General features: G+C 45.9%; 1 protein-coding gene across 5 annotated transcripts in view; it reads left to right on the top strand.

The window, feature by feature from the left end:
- The first annotated feature begins 256 nt into the window (after positions 1 to 256).
- Positions 257 to 14,241, top strand: part of NMNAT3 (nicotinamide nucleotide adenylyltransferase 3) — a 72,618-nt gene continuing 58,633 nt past the window's right edge. The window contains exons 1-3 of one of the 5 annotated variants that reach the window (XM_019478719.2): positions 1,271 to 1,807; positions 2,663 to 2,750; positions 9,337 to 9,515. The gene's annotated coding sequence lies outside the window, so the exon portion shown is untranslated. The other 4 variants (XM_019478720.2, XM_059730927.1, XM_014602905.3 and 1 more) reach the window with 4 other exon arrangements.

Here is a 14,241-nt window from a genome sequence, read left to right as displayed (position 1 = left end):
CAGTGACTTCCAGCTGTTGCTGTGCCTCCAGCATCTCTTCTAGGAAACTGCATCCTTACTTCAAGGTAGAATGTGTATGTGGTCAGCCCTAAACTACCTACTCTTTAGGTGAACCCAGACCCACAGATTTTAGGAGCCAGGGGGAGAGATGCTCTTGTGGGAAGTGGTGGTCAGGGAAGGGGTAGGAGGCACACAGTAAAGTGCAAGAATCTACAATGCTTTGGACTGACAAGTCAGGATTTCACTCCACAGGTTCTGCAGCCTGGGGCCATCCCTGGGGAAGTCGGCAGACGGGAGCATGGACTCCTTATACCAGGTCTCTGAGGAAGGAGCCAAGGCAGGACAGAAACCTCATGGAGATCTCCGAAGTTCCTTGCATCCCGATGGAGGCAAAGGGGGGTTTTCCAAAAGAAGAGAAAATCTTGTGTTTGCAAAGTTGGGGCTCACACCCCAGAAGTCGTGCATCCTGATTTCTTTCTTTTTCTTCAGTTGTTAAAATTGCTTCTGGAAGGTTTGTTGCTCCCTGCCTGGCATTTATCTGGTGGTCGGGACCAGCGTGTTCATGGACAGGCGTGCAAGGGCATCTTACAGAACAGCAAACGTACTCGGCTTGACTCTGGGTGTGAGGTTCAGGCCATCATGCTTAACCTCACCTAAGTCTCATGGGGTGGTCACTGTGGCGGCCAGCCCACCAGGGACTAACCCGGACCCCCACTTATGTATTACACTACTTTTTACTGTCGACTGAGATCGAAAGGTAAGATGCAGCTGCTCAAGAGCTCCTTCCTCTGAAGTATCGTACCGCGGAGGCAAAATATTCTAGGCCCCCCTCAGGAACCGGAGCTAGGGGGAAAGGCTGGTGGCACGTTTCAGCAATTCCTTGGCACCCGCCTCCCCAGGGGAGAAAGGCCTCTGCGCCCACAGCACCGCACCTCAGAGCACAGGGGGTCGCTTGCAAAGGACCCACGAGCGGCTCCCGGCCAGGACAGGGCGGAGAAGCTGCAGGGTCTGAGCGCGGCGCCGGGCCCCGGACGCGGGTGTGGGGCCGCCGCCTGGCGCGGGGCCCGCGGGACGGCGCGCGGGCGCGGAGGTGACGGGACCGGACGGGACGGGACGCGGCGCGGGCTAGTGCCTGGGGGGGAGGGCGGTGCCAGCTAGGCCCTTCCCGCGCCGCAGCGAGAAGACGCCAGCGTCCCGCGGCGGTAAGGGCGGAGTGGGCCGAGGAGGCCCCGTTTCACACCAAACGCCGCAGCTGCAGCCCCGGAGAGGCCCTGCCAGCGCCGCTGTGGGGCCTGCGCCCCGCCCCGCCCCGCCCCGCCCCACGGCGGCCGCGGCTGCGCGGGCCGTGCTGGCTGCGAGGGGCTGCGGCCCCCGCCCTGGCGCCAGCGGGGTCACAGCCCAGCGCGGGGCCGCCCGGCTGCTCGCGGCTTGTCGCGCCGTGTCTTGCGCGAGCCCAGGCCGCCCCCGCGGGGGGGCAACGACGAGGCTTTGTCTCTCCTGGAAGGCGCTTGGGGCCTTCCCAGGACGAGAGGACGTTCGTGTCATTTTTGGAAAAATGAACCGAGCTGCCGGTGTCTTGCGATGAGGACGAACCCGGCTTAGGGCCTCGTTTTGTCAGACCCCGCACGAGCACAGCACCAAAAGATTGTCTGTGCTTCCAAAGGGCTGAAGGCCTGAATACAGCGGAGAAACAGCCCTGCCTTTCAATGTTGTTCTTGCCAGGGCTTCGAGTAGGGAGGCAGTAGTGAACCCGGAACAAATACAGATACTTCTGTTTCGGGAAATAAGGGTCATTTGAAGCATGCAGGTAAATAACCGTGTGATCTGCCCCTCGTTACACGGTGGTAGAATTTGATGCCCGGTTCTGAATATCCATCTCGGTTAAAGCAAGCAGCTGTAAACTCCGAGGCTGGGGTTTTCCAGAGAGCTGTGGGAGATGGGGGTTCAGTGGTTGGGTCCTGAACGACTGAACTCCAGGTTTAAACTTTTTATTGTTCGATCAGCCGTTTGTAAGGAAATTGGTTAATCTGAGTAGGCAAAATATTTTATGTACTGTAGATGTGCCACAAAAAGGAGTTTTAATACTCTCCAGGTCTCTGGTCATGTCTAGGTGTCATTCACTGGCAGAAATTCTAATCAGATAGGTTTATTACCATGAAGAAACAATAGAGTTTAAACTACTAAGTTTATAACCCGTTTCCTTAAACAGCACACTTGTAAAAAAACACTCAGTTTTAGCTGGGAAACTGTTTGTAAATCAATGCCCTTTTATGTCTCTTCATTCAGTTTGGATTACCTAAGTCTTTATGGCAAATATCTCATTAGTTATGAAAGTTTGCTACTTTGGCATCATCTCAACATATTTGAATTTTGTTTAAAATAGCAACATTTTATATATATATATATATATATATATATATATTCATTCAATGTGAGCATGGACTTCTGAATCATCTGTCTGCTTGAGGCAGCAACAGATACATGAAGCTTGACAGGGAGATGAAAACGCATACGAAGCATGTAGTTGATTTTTCCATTTTTGTCCATGGTAGAAGAGTTTTTCCTCTAGTCACTGCAAGTGGCTAGCCTGTATCTTTTGAAATGCTAAAATGATAACTTTGCTTATGTGATTTTTTTTTTTCATTCTATCTTGCTTCTTTAGTGGAAGATACATGATTAGGAAGCCACTGAGAACTATGTTCATCACCCTTGTATACATTGACAAGAAGTAGTTTCTCCTAACAGGACAGGTAATTGTACTTTAGGATTACTTGGGGCTTTTTAAAACTAATTCATTAGACAAACTGATCTCTTGTGCAGGGGTTAGCAACCTTTTACTAACAGCAGGCCACTGCTTCTAGCCCTGCTGCCACTGAGGGTTGCCACCCCATGGGTTGCTGTTTTACCCCTTTAATGTAACGTCAGCCAAAAAATAGTGCTGAAAAGGGTGTCAAGCACTAATTTGGAGTGGCTTATTTGGCAGTGACTATATAAGCAAAGGGTGTAGTATGTGGGGAAGCAGCAGGCACTTGACCTGCCCTTAGTAAAAAATGGACTGTAAATAAAATGTGAACCAAATCAGAACTTCATGGGGCAGATTCCATCTGCAGGCTGTAGGTTGCATTGCCATCGTGTTTGCAGCACATGTAGGATCTTGAGAGTCAGACATTGGAGAAAATGTCTGACTTAGTTTTTTCAAATACTTAATATTATCAATAATTTGTATAATTTGTAAAGTATAATGTTTCCCTTTCTGCAATTTCTGACACAAGAGCTAGTTCACTTATGTTCTTTGTAAGTAAGAAATTTAGAGAATAATTGAAGTATGAAAGAAATAATTAGCAATTAAAATATCTTGCTAATCAAAAACCTGCAAATGTAAAAATGCAAGCAAATGCTTATCACTTTCTGAAATTAGAAAGTGAATGAAGAGAGCCTCATTCTACTTCAAAAGTTTTGGAGAATAGAGTCACACGCTAAAATGTGTTGGAAATCCCTCACATGGCTGTGAGATTTATATGTTTACCAGGAGCCTATACAACACTTGTATATAATGCAGTGATTCTTAACCAGTGTGCCACAGCACCCTGTGGTGCCTTGAGATACTTTTAAGGGTGCCAGGGGGTATCACACAATGTAATTAGTTCTGCTAGGTGCACAACATGGTTCACAAACTAAACCCAGAGATTTCAAATAGGAATCCATAGTTAAAAATGTTCTGCCCTGTTGTGGTCTTTCCAAGTTCTTTGCAACATAAAATTTGCTCTATTATTTTTCTGTAGCAAAAAATTCAGTGAAAATTAAGAGCTGGCATTTTCCGAGGGGTGCTTTGAGACAAAAAAGATTGAGAACAAGTAATATAGTGTTTTGTGGGGACATATTGGGTTAAGTGTTCTGCAATAGAAATTCCTGGTGACTGCGTTAGTTTCCCTCTAATTGTAGCTAGGGTCCCAAGCACAATTGCTATTGGGAGTACTTAAAGATAAATAAACAATCACCACATATTATTTGTATTCAGTTTGTGATTTCCTGATTAGCTCTGTTCTCAGTTCTACTTCATTTGATTTTGCTACATTTACTGATTCTGCTTACTTTTATTTTTACTAATTATAAAGTAAGTTAACGGTTTAATATACAATTTGACCATTTTAAAGGAGTGGTAGAGCGTACTGAGTTGTAAGTGACGGTGCTTACTTAGGCTATATCAGCAGATTGCATACCAAGAATACTGATACTTCAGGTTTTTGTCACAAAAGGCACAGAATATTGCACAAAATATTACATGCAAAGAACAAATTTGTGTTTAGTACCCAAGATGGATCATCTTATTCATTATCTTCTGTGGAGAAAGTTTTAGGCCTGCAGGATAAGGATCTTAGCAGAAGGATTAAAAAAAATCAACTCTGTTACATGCATGGGCATATCAGGAGTTGCTGCCTAGGGCTGCACTAGGTTGCATGTGAGACACTTCTGTTTGTTCCACAGTCCCCTTGACTTTGATGAGGCTCTATTAGCAATTCAGGAGCCTACATTCCTGCCAGTAAACATCAATTATGGTAAAGCCTTCATAGCCATTCTTGTTGACTGCTTTTGCACATAGTACTGGTGAGTGAATTTTCTTTGAGTTTTGTTGCATGGTTAAATCAACAAATAAGCTTCTGTAATTATGCAACAGCACCTTTGTATACAGAGCATAACTGCATTGGTATATTTATGTAATTATACTAAGTGCAGAACTCAGAAATTACAATTTGAAGGCAAATATGTGATGTGTTATATTTCAATATTTTTTTTACTGTAGAATAGACAGGGGGAATATGGTGGGGGGGAAGAGTTGCCCCTGATAACATGAGAAATATCAATACATTGGGACAGACAGTAGAGAAATCTAACAAAGAGCCCAAACACCTAAGCACATGCAAGCTTAAGCTTACGCATGTAAACATTGAATTAAGTAGCGTTGTTCATGAAATAACCAGCCCACATGCACAGGATCAGGGCCCAAATCAGGAATCTGAAGAAATACGTCTACAATACTTTCCTTTGAAGCATCTGTGCAGACCCATTAACGGAATGCAGAGGTCCACACTAGCAAATCCTAGACAAGAATCGGATCTTAATATTGCGTGTTCACAACCCTGAAAAATTGTGCATCAGCATCTTTCAATTCAGGGGGACTACTATTAAGTAAAACTACTCATGTAAATGTTTGTAACATCACTATATCAGTCCCTTGAAGGATTTGATTATTCAGTTTAGATATGTTCTTTAATGACATAATATTTGTGAAATAAAGCAGTTTTTAGAATGATTATAGGTAGAGGTGCACCGATACATCAGTGGAATTTTCCTTATCCAAAATAAGGAAAATTGACAGTCTTGGCAGTCGGCTCTTTTTGGGTGATGTGGCCGATTAATGTCGCCAATAAATGCTGCAGTGCAACACTCAGGCAGCCAGGAGCACAGCCTAGCAGTGTGGAGAACAGCCAGGTCCAGCTGGTAAGTCTGTTGGGAGGGAAGGGGTGTGAGGGGGCACATCGAGGCCCTGTGGTAAGGGCAGGACTGGGGCATGGGTGGGTGCTGCACAGTAGGGGTGGAGCAGGGGACAGAGCTGCGAGTGGCTCATCCGAGGGGTACATGGTAGGGGTGGCGGCTTCCACCCCTGCATGCACTCTGGGAGGACATAGGGGGAGTGTGCCCCCGGATCTGTGCATGGGGTAGGGCAGCTGCTGCTGTGGGCTGGGGCTGGGCTGCATTTGGAGCGGGTGGCAGCAGCCCTGGGAGCAGGGGGCATGGCAAATTTTGGGGTGGCGGCTGCAGACCTCCCCCCATAGCCCCTTCCCAGCACCATCACCCCGCCCTGAGTGCAGCTCCAGCCCAGCCCCTACCGGGAATAGCTTGGCGCCACCCCAGCCCTGCCCCACATGCAGATTCGGGGGCACACGCCCCCTCATGCCCTCCCAGGATACATACAATCCCCCCCTCCCCCCTGTGACCCTCAGATGAGCCACTTGCGGCTCTGCTCTGTGCCTTGCCCTGGCTGTGCAACACCTGCCCCTGCCCCACTCCCTCTCACCACGGGGACCTCGATCTGCCTCCTCCCTACGCCCCTTCCCTCCCCCCTTTGCCCCTTCCCCCACAACAGACTTACCAACTGGATGCCACTCTCCATGCTACCTGGCAAATAATTTAATTACAACTGGATTGAAATAATATAAAGAGGTCTCTTTGATTCATATGGGAAGGGAAATCTACTTTGATGTAGCAGAGTAACCTAAAGAGCTAAACATAACAGTGTGATTTGAAGGGATGCCAGCTTCAGGAAAGGAGCAGACAGTTCCAAAGTGGCTAACTCCCTCTGTTATCACCTCAGGCATTTGGAATTCATGGTAGAGAGACATATTGCAGCTTACCAGCAAGGCATCAAGCCCATGGATATACTATTGCCAGCTGCCATTTGCTGAGAAAATTGCTTCCTAGGCCAAATAGTAATTCTCAGCTTTAATAACGACAGGACCCAAATTAAGCTGAACTTCATGTAGTGTGCTCAGCAAGAGAAGTATTTACTTAACAAATTAATGTTAAAGAAGTCAAAATTCACATCCCTACATCTGTAATTTTCTGCATATATAGGTCAGGGTCAGTCGCAGCAAGTGAATGTGAAAAAGCCCAAATGATCCCTCATGTTCTTAGATCAGGCTTGTCCAACATGCGGCCCGCGGGCCACCATGCGGGCCACCAAGCCATTTTCTGAGGCCCAAGGTGCTGCAACAGGAAACGAAAGTAAACACTGTTTACTTTCATTCCCACCCCTTGTCCCCCCCCCAGCCCCTCAGCAGATTCCCAGTGGCTGCTGATGAGCCCCGCTGGAGCAGCAGGGGCTCAGCTGCACTTTCCCCCTACCTGCGCTGGTCAGTTGTGAGCGGCACATGGCTCCGCCACTGCTTCTGCTGGCTGGTGCCAACCCGGGCGGGTCTGTCCCATCCGGAGCAGCATGCAGCTGAAGCCAGATTCCCACGTGCTGCTGGGGACGGGAGGAGGCTGGCCAGGTCAGCACTGGCCAGCAGAAGTGGCGGTGGAGCTGTGTGCCACTCGGGACTGACCAGTACAGGTAAGGGGAAAATGCAACTGAGCCCCTGCCGCTCTGGCCGGGCTTGTCCCATCCCGAGCGGCACACGGCTCTGCCGCCGCTTCTGCTGGCCATTGCAGACCCGGCCGGGCTCCTCTTGTCCCCAGCAGCTCGTGGGAAGCCAACTTCAGCCCAATGCTGCTCTGGATGGGACGGACCCAGCTGGGTCAAAACTGGCCAGGAAAAGTGGCATGCTGCTGAAGCTGGCTCCCCACATGCTGCTGGGGATGGGAGGAGCCCGGCCGGGTCTGTACCGGCCAGCAGATTGGTATAACATGACAAGCCTATGGCTGGGGTGGGGTCAGGCTCCCTAGATCTGAGACCTGATGTAAGCTATGTAACAGAGACTCAGTCTGGAACAACATGCTAATAAACTTGTGTCTGTACCTGCCAGGAACCCAAGTAGCAGGTGGTTGATACCTGGTAAGCTCATGTGAGTAAAGACTGCTTATTGCTTTCTGTGTGGCCTTCAAAATGTTTTTATCCTACTAAAATATGCCATACTATGTGCAAGTCATTGCCTCTGTATGAGAGAGCAGCATCATAGCCACTGAACTGAATTCATGCCCCGTGGGAGTAATCACAATTCAGCAAAATGGGCAGAAAGGAAAAGCCAGAGTTCTAAGTGTGCACCCTAAAAGAGGCCATGAAAGAGTCAGAAGCAGAACTTTAGAACCAGGACAGCTATCGGTGACAGCAGTCTAGGAGGCATGATGGGAATCCTCTACTTTCATGAGATTTAGGAAAGCAAGTGGACATGAGAGCAACATGTAGACAGAGACAGTGCAGGGCCTTGGAGCCACGTTAATTGAGGACAACTGTGTTCCCACTCTGGTCAGTGACTAATTGTGGGTACATCTTCCCTAGCTTCAAGCCACTCAAACCTGGGGCCAGAAAATAAGCCCTTCCTACCCACTTACACTTTACCTGCTCTGAACTGGAAATGAGGCAGCAAGGGCCCTTCTAGGGTAGTCCAAGGACAGTAGAAGCAGATCACACACAGAGAGTGAGAGATGTTCCCAGAATGTCCTTACCGCCACATTTCTTCTGAAAAGCAAGGATATCCTGAGGTTCATTTAATGTTTGTAAAATGCTTGGAGAGCCCCACGGAGATGCACTGCATAGAAATGCAAAATATATTTTGACTTATTTGGTTGGCACCTTGGGCTGAGATTTTCAAAGCTGAGTCAAAAGGCCAACTTCCATTAAAATGAATGGGATTTAGAGGGTTCCAAATCTTTTATGACAACTTGTAACATGCCTATCTACCCATTTTTGCAAATCTCAGCCATAGTTTGGAAGCTCAGCCAAAGAACGTAAGAGTATAAAAAGTGCCATGCTTGGTCAGCCCAATGGTCCATCTAGCTCAGTATCTTGTCCTGAACAGTGGCAGAGGTTGATGCTATAGAGGGAGAGTTTTGAACTGGTTAGACCCATTTCATTGCCACTTTCAGCAACTTCATTGGTGTCAAAGGTCATGTGACATCACTTGCTGATGTGATACCGCTTCCTGTGAGGTCTTTGAATATAGCTTGCTGGCCCACTGGGTGATAAAAAGTTCATGATCTGGCCCCACATTCAAAAAGGTTGGACACCCCTGTCTTAGATAGTTGCTGCTTTATAGAAGTCTAGAATTTGTCAGAATAACAAGCTCAGAGGTTTTGTAGGTGATTGGGGAGGGTGGGGGAGGAAGAAAAAAACCAACCTATGGACAGATTGTTGTTTGTTCTGAGTATAAGCTTTGGAGGTAGAGTCTGGATTGTATTTTGATATGCTAGAACTGATAACTCTGGTGTTCTTTCATGTAGTCTTTTTAAGCGTTACAGTGTATAGCAAATGACATGATCAAATGAAAGCAAAAGCTGACGAATACTTAAATCACTGAAATTTCAGAACAGTATGGTTGTTTACATGACACTTAGTGGCCATCTGTATGGGTACTTCTCACTCATGTTAGGCTGCATTTAAAATGTTTGTACCTGCCTTGTAAAATTCTAACGCCTGAAGTGGGTAGTTGGGGTTGTTTTTTTTAATGGGCAAATAAAATATGATTCTGTACCATTAAAATTATTTCTGTATTTACATTTTTCTAATTGCTATGGTGTTCATTTGTCAACACACAAGTGAATTTCCATGGCCCTTAGGCAGAAAGGATTTGGATATAACTGCACACTGACAGATAGATCAGCTTAACTCTTTTGTTATAGATCGGCAGTCTCCAACCTTTTTAAGCACAAGATCACTTTTGGAATTAAAGTGCAACCCCAGGATCTAACCTCTAGAACAGGCTGATACCACCATAGGTGGAGGGAGAAAAAATTATTTGGGGGGAGCAGAGTGCACATATGCACGCACGCACCCCACTACGCCCTGCCCTGCCCAGCAGGTAAGTCTGTGGGGGAGGGGGCGGAGGGAGGGGAACGGGCCATTGTGGGAGGGGCGCAGATCAAGGGCCCCCATGGTAAGGGAGGAAGGGAGTGGGGTAGAGTCAGGGTCAGGTGCTGCAGTGAGTGGGGCCCAGGCTGGGCCATGTGGTGGGACAATCGGAGCCTGGGTGGCTCGTCCAGGGGTGCCGTGGGGCTCCTGCCACTATGCATGCTCTGGGGGAGGCCAGGAGGACATGTGCCCCCCTTCCCCCAATATGTGCACAGGGCGGAGGTGGCTGCTGCTGCGCATTGTGCTTTCAGCCCCACTGCTCCAGGAGCAGTGCAATGGCACATGGCGTCTTGCCACTCCTGGGCTAGCTGCAGCAGGGCACAGAGCCCAGCACGGAGTGGCAGCTGCCTCCACCCTGTGCATAGATCTGGGGGGCACGTGCCCTCTGGCCCTCTGCCAAGGTGCGCACAGCGGCGGGATCCCCCCGGTGCCACTGGACAAGCCGCCTGGGCTCCAGTTGTCCCACCGCCCAGCCTGGCCTGGGCCCCATTCACCCCAGCCCCTGCCCGTGCTTGCGCCACACTCCCTCCCTCACTGCAGGGCGGGGCCTCAATCTGCCCTCCAGAGCCCCTTCTCCTTCATAGAATAGATTGGTACTTGCCTGCTGTGCTGGGCAGCCAGTGATCCACACGCCGGGCTGCATGCATGTCTCTCTCCACTCCTACTGCAGCTGTTCAAAGCCTGCGGCTGGGCTGCTTTGTGGCCCAACCTGCTGCTCTGTCTTTGTGGGGACTGAGCCCCATTAGCTCCAGCCTTCTGCCGCCTATGGTCACTGCTGCAAGAAGCCGGAGTAGAGCCATGATCTGCTACCTGTGCACCCCTGTCTGGAGCATGCAGGCTACAGATTGTGGCTGTGCCCTGGCTCTGGAGCAAGCTGCCCCCATCCCAAGTTCCCAGCAGCTCTGCCATGTGTGCTGCCAGCGCAGCTCAGGCTGGTCTCCATGGCAGCCCTAGCCTGAGCTTTCCTATGCAGGTGTGGCAGGAGTCTCCATGGAGACCAGCCCAAGCTATGAGGGCAGGGGCTGCTGGGAAATGGAGTCTGGTTGCTGGCTGGATCAGCCATTTTGCCCACCCCTGTTTTATGCCTAACTTTAGCTTGAAAAAAAATGAGATGGGGGACTGAGAGTGAGATCGACTGTCAGAGGCTCCACGATCGACCAGTCGATCATAATCTACCAGTTGGTGACTATGGTAGGCTGTTATAGATGGTCCCAGTGCTAATATTGTTCGAATGGATTGATTGTTGACTATATTTTTGAGAGGGTTTGGTGTGCCCAAGTTTCCTGCCAGGCTGTGAGGGTTAATAAGATGTTAATTGCTTATTTTGTGATTTATGACATATGGTGTTTTATCTTTAGGTCCTATTGTATGCTGATGCAAACTGGTACAACTGAAATGGCTTCTGTGTAACTAAACCAGTAATTCCCAATGTTGTTAGCCTTGAGACAGCTGGCATTTTCTGAGGATCTTAGTTTTCATTGTTTAACTACAGAAAAATAATAAAGCAGTTCTTCTGTTGCAACAAATTCAGAAAGAACACAGTAGGTTAGTGTGTTATTGAGACTATGCATTCTGATTTGAAATCTCTGGGTTTATCTTCTGCATCACATTTGCACACCTGAAAGCATTAATACTGTGCAGCACTCTGTAGGACCCTGGTTGAGAATCACTGAACCAGACCCATGAAAGTGTATGGGTCAGATGCAAATCTAATTTCAGGTTAGTTACTCCAGATTTACTTCCAACCCCTCTCTTCCCAGTTACAAAGATCACATTTGTCCTTTGTTTCTAAAATTAACTTTGTGGGCTTGTCTCCTACATTAAAATATTAATGTAAATGGCCGATCTGGCCCTCAGTGTGCAAGTGTCACTGTCTTATCCTTTAGTTTACTAATTTTGTAGTATGTATGGCACTTCATAAATAAAACTGCACTGCTCAGCACTATGTGGTATGTTCTAGTAATTAATCAGAAATGGCTCCAATTACTAGCTGTTTCAGCAGAACATACTGTGGTCATCTGTAACATCATCTGTTATTGATGTATTGTAGCAATATAAGCAATAAAAAACTTGCAGGGATTCCCTAATGAAAATAATGATTTTTTTTCTTCCTAAATATTTTCTATTATGGATCAAGAGTAACTTCCATATTTTTAAAAGTGTTTACTATCTGGTTTGTGAACCACGTGCTGTATTGTACTGTTCAGAGTAGCCCTCTTCGTCTGTTTCTGTGATTCTGTAGTTCTATTTCAGGCCTGATGTTTTGACTAATTCATTCCCTCTATACTTAAAAGAGAGTGTGCAAAAACTATGTCTTAGCTTTGGCTGATTAGAAGTATGGCAGAAGGCAGTATCTCTTCACCCATAAGTAGAGGGAACCAAATTAGCTGGTTTGGCTGGAAATTTATTTGTAACATGCAAAACTTTGTTTTAAAGTTGAACTTACTTGAAGAAAATAACACTAGCCCCAGCTTCCTCTTTTTAATAAATGAACATATAACAGTTAAAAATGTAGTTTGTTGATACCAAATGCCTCTGATGTGCCTTGTACCAAGACCTCTGTCTTGCACCAATGCTTTTTTTCCCTGCTTTGTTCTTGGCATAATTCAGCTTGCCTACTTTGAGTAACTATTTTGATGAGCATCTAAAATATTACTGTTATTACTGTCCTGGTATGAGTGGGCAAGCAGGTCTTGTGTCTGGGCTGGTGAATCTTCTGTGCTTGTTTTGCAAGGCTACTGAAAGTGCAATATAGTCCAAAGGATTTATTGGTTGAGGTTAACTGTAAGCATATCTGATCATCTTGAAATGATTATTTTAATATCAGAATTAGAAAATCCTGAAAAGGCCATTTAGTCTTAGGATTAAATAAAAACCTTTGCATTGTAATGGTACAATAGAATCTGGATCATTCATATCTGGTCGATTTGCAAACTGCTTAATTCACAGTGGGTTGCTGAATCAAGTATGTGTCAGTGTGTAGCTGATCAGAAAAGTTGTGCCCTGTGAAATAAAAGCTGAAGCAATGAGCTGGAGCAACGCAGTGTTCCTGCATAGCCGTTTGCTGCAGGTCTGCACACCCCCACTTACTTCACAAGCCCTTATTTTGTAGGGGACGGCAGTTAAGAACCTAATCCTGCAAAGTATCTGGGTTCTACAGTACTAGAGTCTGCATGGCATATTAATTTTAACAGTATTGTTGCTCTCAACCTTGTATCCCCTGTTTTGTGAGGGTACTTAAATACAAATGTGTTTTCTTATTATATAGAACCACCATGAGCAAATTATCAAAGCTATGTTTTGATCTGGGAGAATAAAGTATTTTTAAAAATCTTTTTAAAATCACTAACCTCATCTTCTGTTGCTTTAATAATCCTTATTTCACAAATACAATAGAAGTATTTTTTTTTATGCTGAAATTCCTAAGGCTAGAACCTTTATTTTAAATGGGAGTTTCTTTTAATAGGATTTCAAGCTCCTAGACTTCAGTGCTGTAAGGCAGATGTGTCTCCTACATAAGGTACCTGTGCAGGAAACAGAAGAGTGTGCTTGTTGTCTGCCATCTTGCACTCTTTAAGCAATGTAGCAGCAAATCATTTTAAGTATCCGAAGACAGTTTTGAAACACAGTAGTTATTTGGAAAAAGAACTATCCGGGAATGTAATGATTCCTTGCCATTTTTGTCAGGCTGAAGAGCAGACTTGAAAATGTTTTGCTATGTGGTAAGTGCTCAATCAATATAAAATGCTACCATGCCATTTAATATTTTTGTTTCTTATTGAAGAAAATAGTTCATCTGGCCCCAACAATAAGATACACAGCTGCAGGTTTCTGGTTGATGTTACCTCTCTCACCTTTCAGGACCAAAGCTTTAAAAAAAATAAGTGCATTTTCCAGTGACAGGCCATAATAAGAAAATGGACACATCATAAAATACAGCAGCTAGATTTTTTTTTTAATAAAAAGTTTGAGAAGTTCTCTTCCAAACTGTGTTTGAGTGAGCTTGTAGCAGTACATCATGGTTCCTTTGCCATACCTCTTTATGCTGTGAACCTGTTAGCTATACTGGGTACATCTTTGGCTGCGGAAACCAAGTACCACACAAACTTGTGGTGGGGTGTTTGCTAGGTGACATTCTTCATTCTGAGTTAGTACTTGTCCACAGCTCCAGTGCACAGATAGGGAGTGGTGCTATTGAATGAGATATATAAATCTAGGGTCCTAACCCCTTCACACTCTAAGATCATGTGGCACTTCAATGAGCAGTTTGGTTGGTACTTGAATTAGAATGTATAATGTAATTACATTCTGTTTATTTATATTTTCCTGGCTGTTTTCCTTCATTTCCTGTGTTAATGATATACAGTAATACTGCATACTATTGCAGAAGTGGTAACATTAAAGTGTGGAGTAAAAACAATTTCTGCATACCTTCAATGTCCCACAAAGGGGTACTGGGATAATCACTTAAAGAAATGTTAACCAGTAGAAGTTCTGAGATATAAAGAAACATTTACTTACTTACACTTGATATTATATCCTTTATATATGATATAAAGCGAGTATGTGTAAATGCTTCCATATATATGAATTTTACACACACATCCTTTATTTCATAGATTTCATAGATTTCATAGACATTAGGGCTGGAAGGAACCTCGGAAGATCATCGAGTC

This window comes from Alligator mississippiensis, chromosome 7 (assembly GCF_030867095.1).
Source record: "Alligator mississippiensis isolate rAllMis1 chromosome 7, rAllMis1, whole genome shotgun sequence".
NCBI classification, from domain to species: domain Eukaryota; kingdom Metazoa; phylum Chordata; order Crocodylia; family Alligatoridae; genus Alligator; species Alligator mississippiensis.
This window is presented reverse-complemented; position numbering and strand designations above follow the sequence as displayed.